This window comes from Macaca fascicularis, chromosome 14 (assembly GCF_037993035.2).
Source record: "Macaca fascicularis isolate 582-1 chromosome 14, T2T-MFA8v1.1".
Lineage (NCBI taxonomy): Eukaryota > Metazoa > Chordata > Mammalia > Primates > Cercopithecidae > Macaca > Macaca fascicularis.
This window is the reverse complement of record NC_088388.1, coordinates 124,704,503-124,718,757: the sequence shown is the minus strand read 5'-3', so window position 1 is coordinate 124,718,757 and position 14,255 is coordinate 124,704,503. Positions and strand designations below refer to the sequence as shown.

The following is a 14,255-nucleotide window of genomic DNA, read 5'->3' as shown; positions in this document are numbered from 1 at the left end:
TGAAAAAATTACCAGTAAGTAAACATAGAATGTGCAGTCTGAGTGGTGAGCTCCCCCAGCTGAAGCCATGGTGCTATTCCATGCGGGACATCAGGATGGATGTATCTGTAGGTGCTAGGCACTATGGTTTTGATGCTTCCCTGGGGGAAGGTGACATGATCTCTAGTCTATAAGAAGATGATGGCTAAAATTGAGACCTATGCAAAAACTGGGACCCTGTAAGAGATATACCCTCAGAGAAACCAGGACCAAAAAAATACCAATCAGAGGCTTAGGGTAGGGACAGTTAATCTTCTCCTGACTAGGACTCTAAATAGGAAAAAGTCTTCTGTGAGAAATAGAAGCTCCAGGCCTGAACCATATGTGACTACAGTGTTTGAATTTCCACTGCTGGAATTTCCAAGCTGAGAAATTAATATAAAAATAGATCCCAGACCAATAAAACTCATGGTGTATCAAGAGAAGGAAATACAAAACTATTCGGGAGGAATGCGCCCCAGAGCAACAGCATCTCACAGCAAAATCTGATCCCTTTGAAGTTGCCCAAACAATAAAAAAATTACAAACCACATCAGGAAATGATATACTATTAGAGAAAGTCAGCAAACATATCAAACTAGTTTAGCATTTCAATAACATAAAACAATGTAACAATCTGAAAGAGACTTTAAAATAACTATGTTTAAAATGATTAAAAAGATGAAAACATAGAAACATAAAGAAAATATAGGATATTTTGGGAGAAACAGGCAAATTTGTTAAAAGAGACAAGAACTTTCTAGAAATAAAAAAATATAGTAATTAAAAGCTCAATAGATGTGTCAGACAGCAGATTAGATGAAGCTGAGCAGAGAATTAGTGAACTGAAAGACAGATTAGAGGAAATTACACCAAATGTAGCATGGAAACAGGAGAGAGAAAAAATGTGAAGGAGAAGCCAAAAGGCATAGAGGATAAAATGAGAGGATCCAAATTACCTTTACAGGGAGTTGCAGAGGAGAAGAATATAGAGAAAGGGACATGGTAACATTTAATTTTCCAGAACTGATGAAAGGACACTGTCCTCAGATTAAAGAAACGTTGGAATTTCTGGGGGAAAATACATAAGAATAAGTCCACAGAGATATGGTAGAGTGAAACTGGATTCAAGGAAATACAGCCAGTGTGTGGAGGGATTAAGGAGAAAAGAGAGGTTAAATTTGTCCAGGAATATCTGTGGAAGTTCATGGAAAACTGAGACTTGAAGGTCAAAGAAAATTTTAAGAGGTTGAAAATATGGTAAGGCTGATGAGATTTAAGAAATAGGAAGAAAATATGAGGTTTCAGACTCTCTAATTAGTTTCTAAGTAGGTTTTAATGCACTTTGTTTTGAATTAAGTTACTCTTAAGATTCTGGATACCTGTTTGTAAACTAAAGGTTTCAGGGGAAGCTCTCCTGGCCTGCACATTATTTCAAACCTAGTCTCTGTTCTTCCCAGTTGGGTCCCCTGCCCTGTCCATGACTTTTCAGTCCTGGCTAGGCACAAGTCACCCAGCTGATCCTATTCCACTCAGAAATCCACTCATAATCACCAAATTGCCCTTTGAGGCCTCCCCTTCCTGTTGGGGGCTGAATTGAAATTGGACTATCTAACCTTCCTCCCTCTACCTGTGGTCCTTGGGGCAAAGAAAAACCTTGCTCTGAAGTGGACAGCAGGGGCATGCCCTACTGCATCTGTGCCTGGTTAGCAGTGTCAGTGGCTTCAGAGGAACAGAAAAACCTGGGCATGGTAATTGGCTCATGAAAGCTGCATGTTGCTGGAGGGGGCAGGAGGGTCTGGAGAGGAATGGGCTTAATGGGAAGCAAATGCTGCAGAAAAGCCTGTGCACACCCTCCCCCAATTCACGGCCATTAGCATTCCTCAGACACCTGCAGGCACTTGGCCCTAGCTGGGCATGGGATGTGCCGGCTCCTCCCTGCTGGCGCACAGAACAGAAAGATGAAGTTTGGTTCTCATTAAGGGGGCAGGGGTGGATGCGAGACAGGATAATTCTTTCTTGTATCTTTTAAGAGCACGTCCTTTTCTTTGGTTGTTGTCAAATTCTCCTTCACCTTACGGTTGTTTACGGGGTCTGAGAAAGAGCACTGGATTTTGGGTTGAGTGCCAGATCATCCTCTCCTAGCTTTGCAACCGTAGAAACGGCACCAAATCTCTCTGGTCCTCAGCCTCCTCCTGGTTAGGAATAATGAAGGAATAATTCCTACGAACACGGTTATTTTGAAGAATAAATAAGGTAGACCATTTGAAGGCACCGGGCAGAGTGGTATTATGGAATGGACACTCAAAAAATTTGAGTTTCCTTTATCCCAGATCATAAGTACCTTTGGAGAAGGAATGGTGTCTTATTCATCTTTGTCACCCCCAAGGTGCCTGTTGTGGTGCCAGAACCCAGAGTAGAAGATTGAGTCAATGGGGGTGCAGTACCCCCGATGCTGAGCTCCCCCACCCTCTCACTGGGACAAGACAAAGGTCAGCTCAGAAACCAGATGCCAAGAAGTAAAAAAGAAGGCCGGGCGCGGTGGCTCAAGCCTGTAATCCCAGCACTTTGGGAGGCCGAGATGGGCGGATCACTAGGTCAGGAGATCGAGACCATCCTGGCGAACACGGTGAAACCCCGTCTCTACTAAAAAATACAAAAAACTAGCCGGGCGAGGCGGTGGGCGCCTGTAGTCCCAGCTACTCGGGAGGCTGAGGCAGGAGAATGGCGTAAACCCGGGGGGCGGAGCTTGCAGTGAGCCGAGATCCGGCCACTGCACTCCAGCCCGGGCGACAGAGCCAGACTCCATCTCAAAAAAAAAAAAAAAAAAAAAAAAAAAGAAGTAAAAAAGACCAGGTCCTTGAAGAGTCATTGAAATGGGCCCGGTGGCAAAGCAGCAAAGGGGCAGGATTTCTGTGAGGCCACTTGAAGAACCTACTCCACCTGGGTGCTGGGGGACGCGGTCCTGCAGGAGGCCAAGGGGACTGCACCGACACAGGGACCAGCCCTGTCCAGGGAGGGACGGCATCTTCCTCTCCTCCCACACTGCGCTTGCAGGTGCCGGCTTCCGGAGGGTGCCGTGGTCTCTGGGGCTGGCTCCCTTCAGCCGCAAAGACCTCTCTGGCGGAGGCTTCCGTCCACCTGCTCTCCAGCTGCTGCTGGTGGAGGCTTGGTTGACTTAGGCATCTTCCACGCATCTTTAATCTGTCTTCACTCAGTGCCAAACATCTGCGGAGGGGATCTACTGGCTGTTTATTTTCTGTTTGTCTTGGGTGTGACACAATCTCTATTCTTCACTTTAATGGCTCTTCTCTTTATTATTATCGTCTCAACCCCTCTATTTATTTGCTTTCCCCGAACACCAGCCACTTTCCCTCTGCTCTCCTGGACTGGCCAAGGCCCATGCCAGCCCTCCCTGCTTCCTCTCCTCCCAGCTTAGGGCCCTGCTCTCCTGGCTATGAGCCTCACTCAAACCAGATGTAGTTTCCTCCTCCTCTCCTCCTCCTCCCTCTCCCCCTCCCCCTGAGTTGCCAAGGGCTGCAGGGGGTCAGGGGAGCAGAGAGGTTCTCCACCCACATCCTGTCCTGCCCCCCGCCCCCACCACCCCCGCCGCTTCTGCTTCCCTGCCCAGCTCTGTGACCCACACTAAGGAGGGAAGGGAGTGCAGTGCACGCCAGGGTCCTGTTTAGTCCCTGCGATGAGGGGTGCTGGGCAGTGCTAGGCAGGACTCCTACCCCTGAGAGTACGGTCAGTAGGGGGCCTTGGTCCCCTCTCTGCAACAGAGCTGCACTGGAAGGATTTGGCACAGTCCACACACACTCTAGATCACTGATGGTGTCAAGGCCCCTCTGCTTCCATATTGCCCGATGAGCAATATTTTACAAATGTGCCTTTACATCCACTGTCCCTGCAACCTTCGCCACAGCCCTGAATACGGGATCCTCACCTCCTCATGCAAGAGGAGTCTGAGGTTCTAGCATTGCTCAGTTGATAAGAGGCCAAGTCAAGATTTGAATTTAAATCTGATTTGATGTGAGGAATGGCCAATTGGCTTAAAAACTGAGCCTGACTTTCCTGACCTGGCCTGGTCTGACCTGTCCCAACACCTGGGAATAAATCTCTTTTGGTGAATAGAGTCTGAGTTTGGGGGCAGCAGCCAGCCTGGGACACTTTTCTGTTTCTGGAATTACTTCTACCTCTGGCCATAGTGGGTCATTGAAATTTGACCTCTGGGATTTCAGTAGAAGTGATAGTTAGAGATAATATTATGGCTCTCACTGTGCAAAGAACACTGGATTCTACAAGGACACGGAATGCAAGAGAAACTGAAGATGAACTTATCAGAGGGGAGAGTTGTGGCAAAACTTCAGACTTGATATAAAATCACTAATCAACTGTTCAACCAGAAGCAAAGTCAGGCTTGGCGGGGCCTGAGCTTTTACAATTTGGTGGTCGTAGTGGGAACTCTTTTTAAGTAAAATAATTCAGAAGTATGAACACAAATATACCAGGATTCCTCCCAGGGCCTTGCAAGGATCCTGTGCAAAGGCCATTAGCTTCCTGGAAAATCCAGCCCTGAATAGGGCTAAAGTGACTTCGAACTGAGCACCTAGGCAGATTTTCAGCTAAAGCTGTAGTTTGGGACCAACTAGGACAGTGGTTCTCAATTCTGGTGGACCTAAAACTCACCTGGGGCACATGTTCAAATGCAGACTGTGCTTTACCCCCAGAAATTCTGCTTTAGTGGCGGGTCTGGGGAGGGGCCTTGAAATCTGCATTTTTGATGAGTCCTCCCGGGGATTCTGAAACTGGACAAGTAGGAACTAAACTCTTAAGAAACATGGGGCCAGAAGTGGTGGCTCACACCTATAATCCCAGCATTTGGAAGGCTTAGGCAGGTGGATCACTTGAGACCAGGATTTTGAGACCAGCCTGGCCAACATGGCAAAACCCTGTCTCTACAAAAAATTCAAAATTAGCTGGGTGTGGTGGTGTGTGCCTGTGGTCCCAGCTACTTGAGAGACTGAGGTGGGAGGATTGCCAGAGCCTAGGAGGTCAAGCCTGCGGTGATCTGAGATCAAGCCACTGCACTTTAGACTCTGTTCTTTGAGACTCTGTCAAAAAGAAGAAAGAAAGAAAGAAAAGAAAGAAAGAAAGAAAAGAAAAGAGAAGGGAGGGAGGGAGGAAGGAAGGAAAGAAAGAGAAGAGAGAAAGGAAAGGAAGGAGAAAGAAAGGGAGGGAGGAAAGGAAGGAGAAAGAAAGGGAGGGAGGGAAGGAAGGAGAAAGAAAGAAAGAAAACCCCCCACTGTCATGAGGAAGTCAGGCTGGAGAACAGGAATGTTCACCAAAGTCATACAGCAAACAGGGGTTGAAGGTATAGCTGGGATCAGGGTCCTGTCCCCAGTTTCTTGTTCTTTCCTCTTGCCAGGCTGTCTCTGATCAGACTTCACTTCCTGAAGAAAGTGGGTTATTAGGGTGGGGGGTTTGCAAAGGGGACGTGAAACTGGGTTTTCTCCAGCAGCTTCCAGAAAGAAAGAAGTCCTGGGCTGTCTGGGACTCCTGAAAGGTGGGAGACCCCATGACCTCAGAGGCGGGGCCTAGATCCCTGAGGAAGGAATCTTAATTGCTGGCAGGTGCTTTAGGAGTGGGGCTGGAGCCCCTCCCAAAGTGCAGTGTCTGTGGGATGGCAGCTCAAATGCCTTCCAAAGCTCCCAGGCCAAAGGTCACCATCAAAGCATTCAACTGGCAAGGCACTCTCATTAAGTCAAATATTGACTTGTCTCAATATGAACTTTGTTTGTTTGTTTGCTTTGGCCGGAGGTCTAGTCTAAACATGTAAATGACTCTTCTGCTGATGAATGAACCTCCTCCCAGGAGTCTCTTCCTAAGACCGTTCACGAGCAGGAAGGCCAGAGGCAGGCAGGGAGCACTGGAAGTTGTCTCATCACTGCCCTGAGGAATCGCGGGGACAGTGGAGAAAAGTGGGAATGGGGAAGATAGAGAGGCCTGGACTGCTGAGAGCCATGGCCCCTCCTGTGTCTGGGGAGCGCCTCTGCAGGGGGACACTGCCGCCAATGTTCCGCTCTCAGGCTTGTGCGCCAGAGGTGCTCGGAGCTGGCTTCATGCTTCTTGGAGGCTCCTCCATCAACCCCGCCAGGTCTGGGCCCTGCGGGGCAGGTGACAGCCTCCAGTGTGGAGGAAGCCAGCTCCCTCCTTGGACTAAAGGGAGGAGGAAATTGCTCAGTGTCAAGAGGGCTGAGGAGCCCAATAGGCTTAGAGTGTTGGAATGAGCTGCGTTTGGGGGCTCTTCATTGCACAACCCCAGGGGGTGCCATCCACGCAGTGTTCTAGAGTTGCGTGGCAGTGTGGCCTGCTCCTGAGAGCACCGCTGCACGCTCCTGCCCTGTTTACAGCAAGAAAGGGCAGGGGCAGTAGGGAGGGAGGGAGGAAGCAAGGAAAGGAAGGGGAGGAGGAAGGAAGACAGGAAAGGAAGGAAAGAAAGGGAGGAAGGGAGGGAGGAAGAGAAGGAAGGAGGGAGGGAGGGAGGGAGGGAGGGAGGGAAGGAAGGAAGGAAGGAAGGAAGGAAGGAAGGAAGGAAGGAAGGAAGGAAGGAAGGAAGGAAGGAAGGAAGGAAGGAAGGAAGGAAGGAAGGAAGGAAGGAAGGAAGGAAAGGAGGGAGGGAAGGAAGGAAGGAAGGAAGGAAGGAAGGAAGGAAGGAAGGAAGGAAGGAAGGAGCGAGTCTTCCCTGAATGCCGCTGTGGGTCAGGCTGTGGGTGGGGGCGCTCAGGTGGGCAGTGAGCGATAGAGGCTAGGCTTGGCTGGGGTTGGGAGAGGGAAGCCGCCAGAGGAGGGCCGAGCCCCTTGAAAGCTGCTATTGTTTGAGGTCTATGCTCAGAGAAGCCCTGAGTAAAAAGAGCTTGTTAGAGAGGCCCAGGCTGGAGACAAGCTGCTCTCAGAGAGCCAGTGAACCGTGCGAAATGACTTAAACTAACATCCCTGACTGCACTGGGCCCGGACCCAGGAGTCAGGGCCGTGCGCTCATCAGAAATTCATAGAAGCTGCCCCGCGGCTCGGCTTTCTCTGGCCGCCTTGTTCATTGAGCGGTTTTTTCTTTCCAGTCCCGCGGCTCTGAAAGGGAGACAGGGGCTGCCTGATGGGGAAGATCAAGCGGCCTTTGAAAACCTCTCTCGGAGTTTATTAAACCCAGGGGCCAGGGCAGGCCAACCTGGAGGCCCAGCCAGGCCTGACTCCGCCCACCCTGGGCTCCCCAGAGGGGACCTGGCCTGTTCTCATGTCCCAAACTTGGCAGGGCAGAGGGATGAGGGGCTGGGGGAGCGGGATCCTGAGGAAGATGGGAGGAGGTGAGGGAGGGGGCTGAGCACGGGTGGAGACCTGCCGCCCCTGCAGACGACAGGGCCTTCTCTCGCTGGGCCCCCAGGACACCCCCTGCTTCCTGCTGGAACTCGTCTCTCCACGAGCTCTCCCGAGTGTTTGTGCTCAAGGTACACAGAGTGGAGAGTGGGGGGAGGAAAGGACTGGGGGGTCTCTGGGCTGCATCACAGCTCCCTGACCAAGTAAGGGCAGGAACGAGGCTGCTCAGAGGATGCCTCAAGTTTCCAGAAGTCCGTAGGAGAAGGAGAGGTAAAGGACCTCACCTGCCGGTGCCCCGGGTGCTCGCCCAATCCCCATCCCAATACACATCCCAGAGGGACTGGCCTTCCAGACAGCACCCAGAACGGCGGGCTGAAGTAGACTCCCGGCACAGAAACCTTCCCCGAGAGCGCCTGATGACCTGCGAGGCTGAGTCAATGCCGAGGACAGCCACGGTGGAAGGAGCCTTCCGCAAACACCCATATGAAGGCCTTCTGGGTGCCAGACCCCATCCCAGACAGTGGGCACACAGGGATGAACAAAGCAGTGGGTGTGTCTTGTTCCTGAGAAGACATGGGACCCTCTGTCTCACCACGTGTGAGTTCCTTTTTTTTTTTTTTTGAGATGGAGCCTCTGTTGCCCAGGCTGGAGTGCAATGGCGTGATCTCGGCTCACTACAACCTCCACCTACTGGGTTCAAGTGATTCTCCTGCCTCACCCTCCCGAGTAGCTGGAATTACAGGCGCGCCACCATGCCCAGCTAATTTTTGTATTTTTAGTGGAGACAGAGTTTCACTCTTTTGGTCAGACTGGTCTCGAACTCCTGACCTTGTGATCCACCCACCTTGGTCCCCCAAAGTCCTAGGATTACAGGCATGAGCCACTGCACCCGACCAACACGTGTGAGTTCTAAACCCCTCTGAGCCACTTCCTAGCCAGGTGACGTCAGGCAGTAACTGTACTTCTCTGAGTCCCAGTCCTGAGGGCGGGTACAGAGCTGGTGTAGGCGCAGAGCTGGTGTAGGGAGGGCTGCTCTCCACATCAAACTATAGTAGCTCCTTTACCAGCTTATATCCTAGGGGATCTGAGGGAGATTTCTTCTGAAAAGGTAATTCTGCTTCTTTAAAAAGTTGAGGCCAGCACACCTGTAATCCCAGTGCTTTGGGAGAGGATCATTTGAGGCCAAGAGTTCAAGACCAGCCTGGGCAACACAGTAACATTCCATCTCTCCATGCACGGCCAACATGGTGACCAGCCTGGCCAACATGGTAAAACCCTATCTCTACTAAAAATACAAAAATTTGCCAGGCGTGGTAGCTGGTGCCTGTAATCCCAGCTACTCTGGAGGCTGAGGCAGGAGAATCACTTGAATCCGGGAGGCAGAGGTCGCAGTGAGCCGAGATTGTGCCACTGCATTCCACCCTGAGTGACAGAGTGACGCCTGAAACCAAAAAAAATTTCCATCTCTACAAAAAATATATTTATGTATGGTGGTGGTGTGCGCCTGAGTCCCAGCTACACAGGTGGCTGAGGCAGGAGGATTGCTTGAGCCCCAGAGATTGAGGCTGTAGTGAGCTATGATCACACCACTGCACTTCAGCGTGGGAGACAGAGTAAGACCCTTTCTCTGAATGAATGAATGAATGGTCGAAGACCATCAACCAAATTCATATCCCTCCTACCTCTCCCGCATTCACATAAGCCTTTTCATCTTTTCTGTCTTGTTTCATTGACAGTGGCCCCTTCCAGATCATTCCTGGGCCATGATGTGCCTCTTTCTCCCTGCACCCTCACTGGATGCCACCAGAGAGCTCCTCTTTCCCAATCCAGCTGTGGATTTGGAATCCAGTTCTGTCTCAGCCCCTTTTTAGACTTCCCCTTTCAACAAGTTCAAAGTCCTTTACAGTTTTTTCCGAGTGTCTTTTTCTCACACATATATATTTTTAGAGAATAAACAGACGGGAAGGGTCTGAAGATACAGACTGCGTCGTGTATGGTAGCAGTCCCTGAACCTTGCCTGGATGGCAAGGTGTGAGGAATGGCCCTGTTCTTTATAGGTTGTAAGCCTTTTTCTCTAGGGCCAAGGCAGCTAACAAGAACTTTGAAGGCCTTACCCCTGACCCCCTCATGCCCCCCGAGTTAAGGCCGGGCCTACCTGGCCTGTTAAAAATATGGCTAGTCCTAGATCCTTGACCCAGCAATCCCATTATTGGGTATATAACCAAAAGATTCTAAATCATTCTACTATAAAAACATATGCACACATATGTTTATTGCAGCACTATTCACAATAGCAAAGACTTGGAATCAACCCAAATGCCCATCAATGATAGACTGGATAAAGAAAATGTGGCACATATACACCATGGAATACTATGCAGCCATAAAAAAGGATGAGTTCATGTCCTTTGCAGGGACATAGATGAATCTGGAAACCATCATCCTCAGCAAAGTAACACAGGAACAGAAAACCAAACACCGCATGTTCTCACTCATAAGTGGGGGTTGAACAATGAAAACACATGGACACAGGGAGGGGAACATCACACACCAGGGCCTGTCAGCGTGGGGATGGGGGGAAAGGAGAGGGAGATCATTAGAACAAATACCTAATATATGCGGAGCTTAAAGGTGCAGCAAACCACCATAGCACATGTATACCTATGTAACAAACCTGCATGTTCACACATGTATCCCAAAACAAAGTAAAATTAAAAAATAAAAAAAAATATATATAACTGGTCCCTTGTCCAACAGATTCAGAAGCCAGGAAGGATATTGGGATGGGGAGGTGTTGCGGGAAGTCAGGGAGCCCGAATGGAGGGACTGGTTGAAATCGCGGCAGAGGAACATAAATTGTGAAGATTTCATGGACACTTATCACTTCCCCAATCAATACCCTTGTGATTTCCTATGCCTGTCTTGTCTTTAATCTCTTAATCCCGTCATCTGCTTCGTAAGCTCAGGACCCTGTGATGATTGTGTCAACTGCGCAAATTGTTTGTAGAGCATGTGTGTTTGAACAATATGAAATCTGGGCATCTTAAAAAAGAACAGGATAACAGCAATGTTCGGGGAACAAGAGAGGTAACTTTTGACCGCCGGTGAGCCAGACGTAACAGAGCTATATTTCTCCTCTTTCAAAAGCAAATAGGAGAAATATCGCTGAATTCTTTTTCTCAGCAAGGAACCTCCCTGAGAAAGAATGCGCCCTGAAGGTAGGCTTATAGACGGCCCCTTTAAGGCGTGCCGCGTTTTACGGTGGAAGCCGAAGGGATGAAATAAGCCCTGGTCTCCTGTAGCGCTCCCAGGCTTATTAGGACAAGGAAAATTCCCGCCTAATAAATTTTGGTCAGACAGGTTGTCTGCTCTCAAACCCTGTTTTCCTGATAAGATGTTATCAACGACAATGCGTGCCCGAAACTTCATTAGCAATTTTAATTTCGCCCCATCCTGTGGTCCTGTGATCTCGCCCTGCCTCCATTTGCCTTGTGATATTTTATTACCTTGTGAAGTATGTGATCTCTGTGACCCACACCCTATTCGTGCACTCCCTCCCGTTTTGAAAATCGCTAACAAAAACTTGCTGGTTTTCCGGCTTGGGGAACATCACGGATCCTGCCGACATGTGACGTCTCCCCTGGACATCCAGCTTTAAATTTCTCTCTCTTGTGCTCTTTGCCTTTATTTCTCAACCCAGCCGAGACACTTAGGAAATAGAAAAGAATCCACGTTAAACATCGGGAGTTGGTTCTCCCGATAGGGAGGGACAGTGGTGTTCCTTTTAGCTGACATTCTTGGAGTCAGCCAACCAAATCTGGGCTGGCAGAGAGGTTTCAGCCAATGTATTAATTTGTCCGGATTGGGGGTAGCTGCCTGGGCACTCTGTTTAGAAGGACCCCAAGACTGTGGTGTTGTCATTGTTCAGAGAGTGTAATAACGGACTCATGGTGCCTATCGTGGGCACGAGCTGGAGGCCTGGTAGAACCTGTGCTGTGTGTGCGTCTCCCATTCCTGGACCAAATGAAAAGAGGGGAGAGTTACAATTCCTTATGCTGGTCATAATTTTTCCTTTGAACAAAAGAGTGAGAACGAATGATTTGACAACAGGCCAGGTGATTTGAATTTGGGAATCGTGCCCAAAAGTTGTTACATGTGTTCACTGCAGGTTTCTTTTAGGAATGGTCATTCTTCAAGCTGGTGGGGAATTCCAAAAGAAATTATACCTTAGTGGCTTTCAAACTATTCTTTTACAGGCTTACAATGGTAGGCTTTTCTTTCAAAGAAATCTTACACGATGGGTAAACAAATACAACAGATACAGCTGAGCTGCTCTGGTTGAAATGAGACCTGGGTATCAGGGTACTCTACCAGTGCACCTTGGAGCCTGTTTGAAAGCTACCAGTCTATTCTGCTCTCTGCTTTTACGGGGGCTATTTTTATTTTATTTTGTCTTAATTTTTGTGACAGGGTCTGGTTCTGTCGCCCAGGCTGGAGTGCAGTGGTGCCATCATGGCTCACTGCAGCCTTGACCTCCTGGGCTCAAGTGATCCTCCCACCTCAGCCTCCCGAGCATCTGGGATTACAGGCAAGCGCCACCTCTTCTGGCTAATTTTTTGTATTTTTAATAGAGACAGGGTTCAGCCATGTGTCCCAGGCTAGTCTCCAACTCCTGGCTCAAGGGATTCACTTGCCTTGGCTTCCCAAAGTGCTGGAATTACAGGCATGAACCACCACACCTGGTCAAGGGGGGACTATTTCTTTTTTTTTTTTTTTGAGACGGAGTCTCACGCTGTTGCCCAGGCTGGAGTGCAGTGGCGCGATCTCGGCTCACTGCAAGCTCCGCCTCCCGGGTTCACGCCATTCTCCTGCCTCAGCCTCCTGAGTAGCTAGGACTACAGTCACCCGCCACCGCGCCCGGCTAATTTTTTGTATTTTTAGTAGAGACGGGGTTTCACTGTGGTCTCGATCTCCTGACCTTGTGATCCGCCCGCCTCGGCCTCCCAAAGTGCTGGGATTACAGGCTTGAGCCACCGCGCCCGGCCTAGGGGGGACTATTTCTAAATATTTTTTGTAGAAATGCAGGACTTGAGATCCAAGAAAATGTGACTGAAATTGCATAAAGATCTTAGCAGCAGTGTTACCTTTACATACCTACACACGCACCATTATTTTTAGCAGTATCCTCAAAGTCTCTCATCCTCCCACTCCCAAGCCATGAATGACCCCTGCTGGCTTATTTATTTATTTATTTATTCTATTTTAAGCTGTCTTCATCCAGGCGGCTCCCCCACCTTGCTGTGCACCCCTTGATAATCTTGTCACATTCCCCCTCCCTCTTCATGCGCACTGCTTAATGGGCATCCCATGCCCTGGTCATTCACCTGGGCTGCTCCTTGGTGCCACTGTGGCTCCTCCCATTTCCCCAGCACTTGGTCCCCTCCCCTTGTTCTGTAGGTCCAGAGTGTACCTCCGATTCTCTGCTAGTTGGCTGGGGAGGATGCAGTAGTAGCCCAGGGCTCTCTGCTACAGTTCCTGGACAGCTTCTGGCTGTATGCCCAAAGCCCACTCCAACCTTCCCCGTGTCCTTTTTCTGAGCTGTTCTGTGCCTTTTACACACACGCACTGTCTGGATGCACCGTCGTCTGCTTCTCTTACCCCTCCCCAGTGCTTATGTCCACTCCACTCCCTGAGATCTCTCTGTCCCAGCTTTCTCTTCTATTCCATCTAAGAACTTTGCGCATGCTAGTTTCTTCCCAGGAGTCTCCTTGGATTGAGAGAAAAGAAAGTTATTTTTCCCTATCCCTCAACCCATTCATCCTTGCTTAGCACAAAACCCACCAGCACATCATGCTGGGCATCCTGCCAGGCATAGTTTATTTTGTACTTGGGTGCTGAACTCTGGTGTCTTCCTGATTTATTTTGTGGTCTGTGTGTCTGTCTTCTGCATCCATCCGCATAAGCATGGCTGTTTGAGGCTGCAGCCCCATAGGCAGGCATTTAATAAAGCTGAGCATGACGAGAGAAATAAATGGCTGTGTTTTGCAGAGGGCAGGAGGGCTGGTGCACACTGGCCGGGGGATGGTTGGGATAAGGAGGTGACTTGTATTTCAGGCTCTTCCTCCTTGATGCGAACTTTGGGCCTATGTGAGGGGAACTTCCCAGCTTCCACGCGAGCCTCTGCATCCTGGGTTGGGGTGCCAGCTTTCCTGACAGCCCTGTACTAACCTCCCCACCTACTGCCTCCCCAAGAAAGCAAGAGGCTGGCTGCGGTTCAGTGCCTGTCAACCAATTCAGTGGGAAGGAAACATTAAACACTCCAACACTGCTTATTGGAGCTGGGTAAACTCAGCACACCACAGTTTACTTTGCTGTCAGAAATCCCTTAGCTTACCACAGAGCAGAACCCCCAGAGGACCAGGACTCCCACCATCCCCCACCCCCGTTCCCCACCCGCCAGGAGAGAACTTACGTCTCCCTCTTCCCAGCTGAGACCCTTCTGCATCCCTTTCTGCACCTCTGCCCCGCCGCCCCCTCCAGCTCTCATGTCTTCGTATTTCCCCTGCCTTACTCCTCCTTTCCACCCAGCTCAGCCCTGTCCTTCCTAAACCCTCCTCCAGACTTGGTGTCTTTCAGTAGCCAAATACATTTCAGAGTACGGAGATGGGAGCCAGCACAGATGAGGTCCAGGCATCTTTTAAGGGGTAGAGTGAGATCAGGAGTCACCCTCTTTCTTCCCTCCCCACCCAGAGTCCACGCAGCCCTGGGTTGTGAATCATTGATTCAAAAGGGGCCATGAAGTTAGGCAAAGATGCAGAACTGGTATGGGGTTGGAGGAACATGCAGGTGGCATAAGGGCCATTTGG

At 49.7% G+C, this 14,255-nt stretch overlaps 1 protein-coding gene across 4 annotated transcripts in view; it reads left to right on the top strand.

Annotated features, from left to right (window-relative positions):
- The window catches only part of RPUSD4 (RNA pseudouridine synthase D4), a 138,359-nt gene that overhangs the window by 59,444 nt on the left and 64,660 nt on the right, over positions 1-14,255 (top strand). The gene's annotated exons all lie outside the window — the stretch shown is intronic.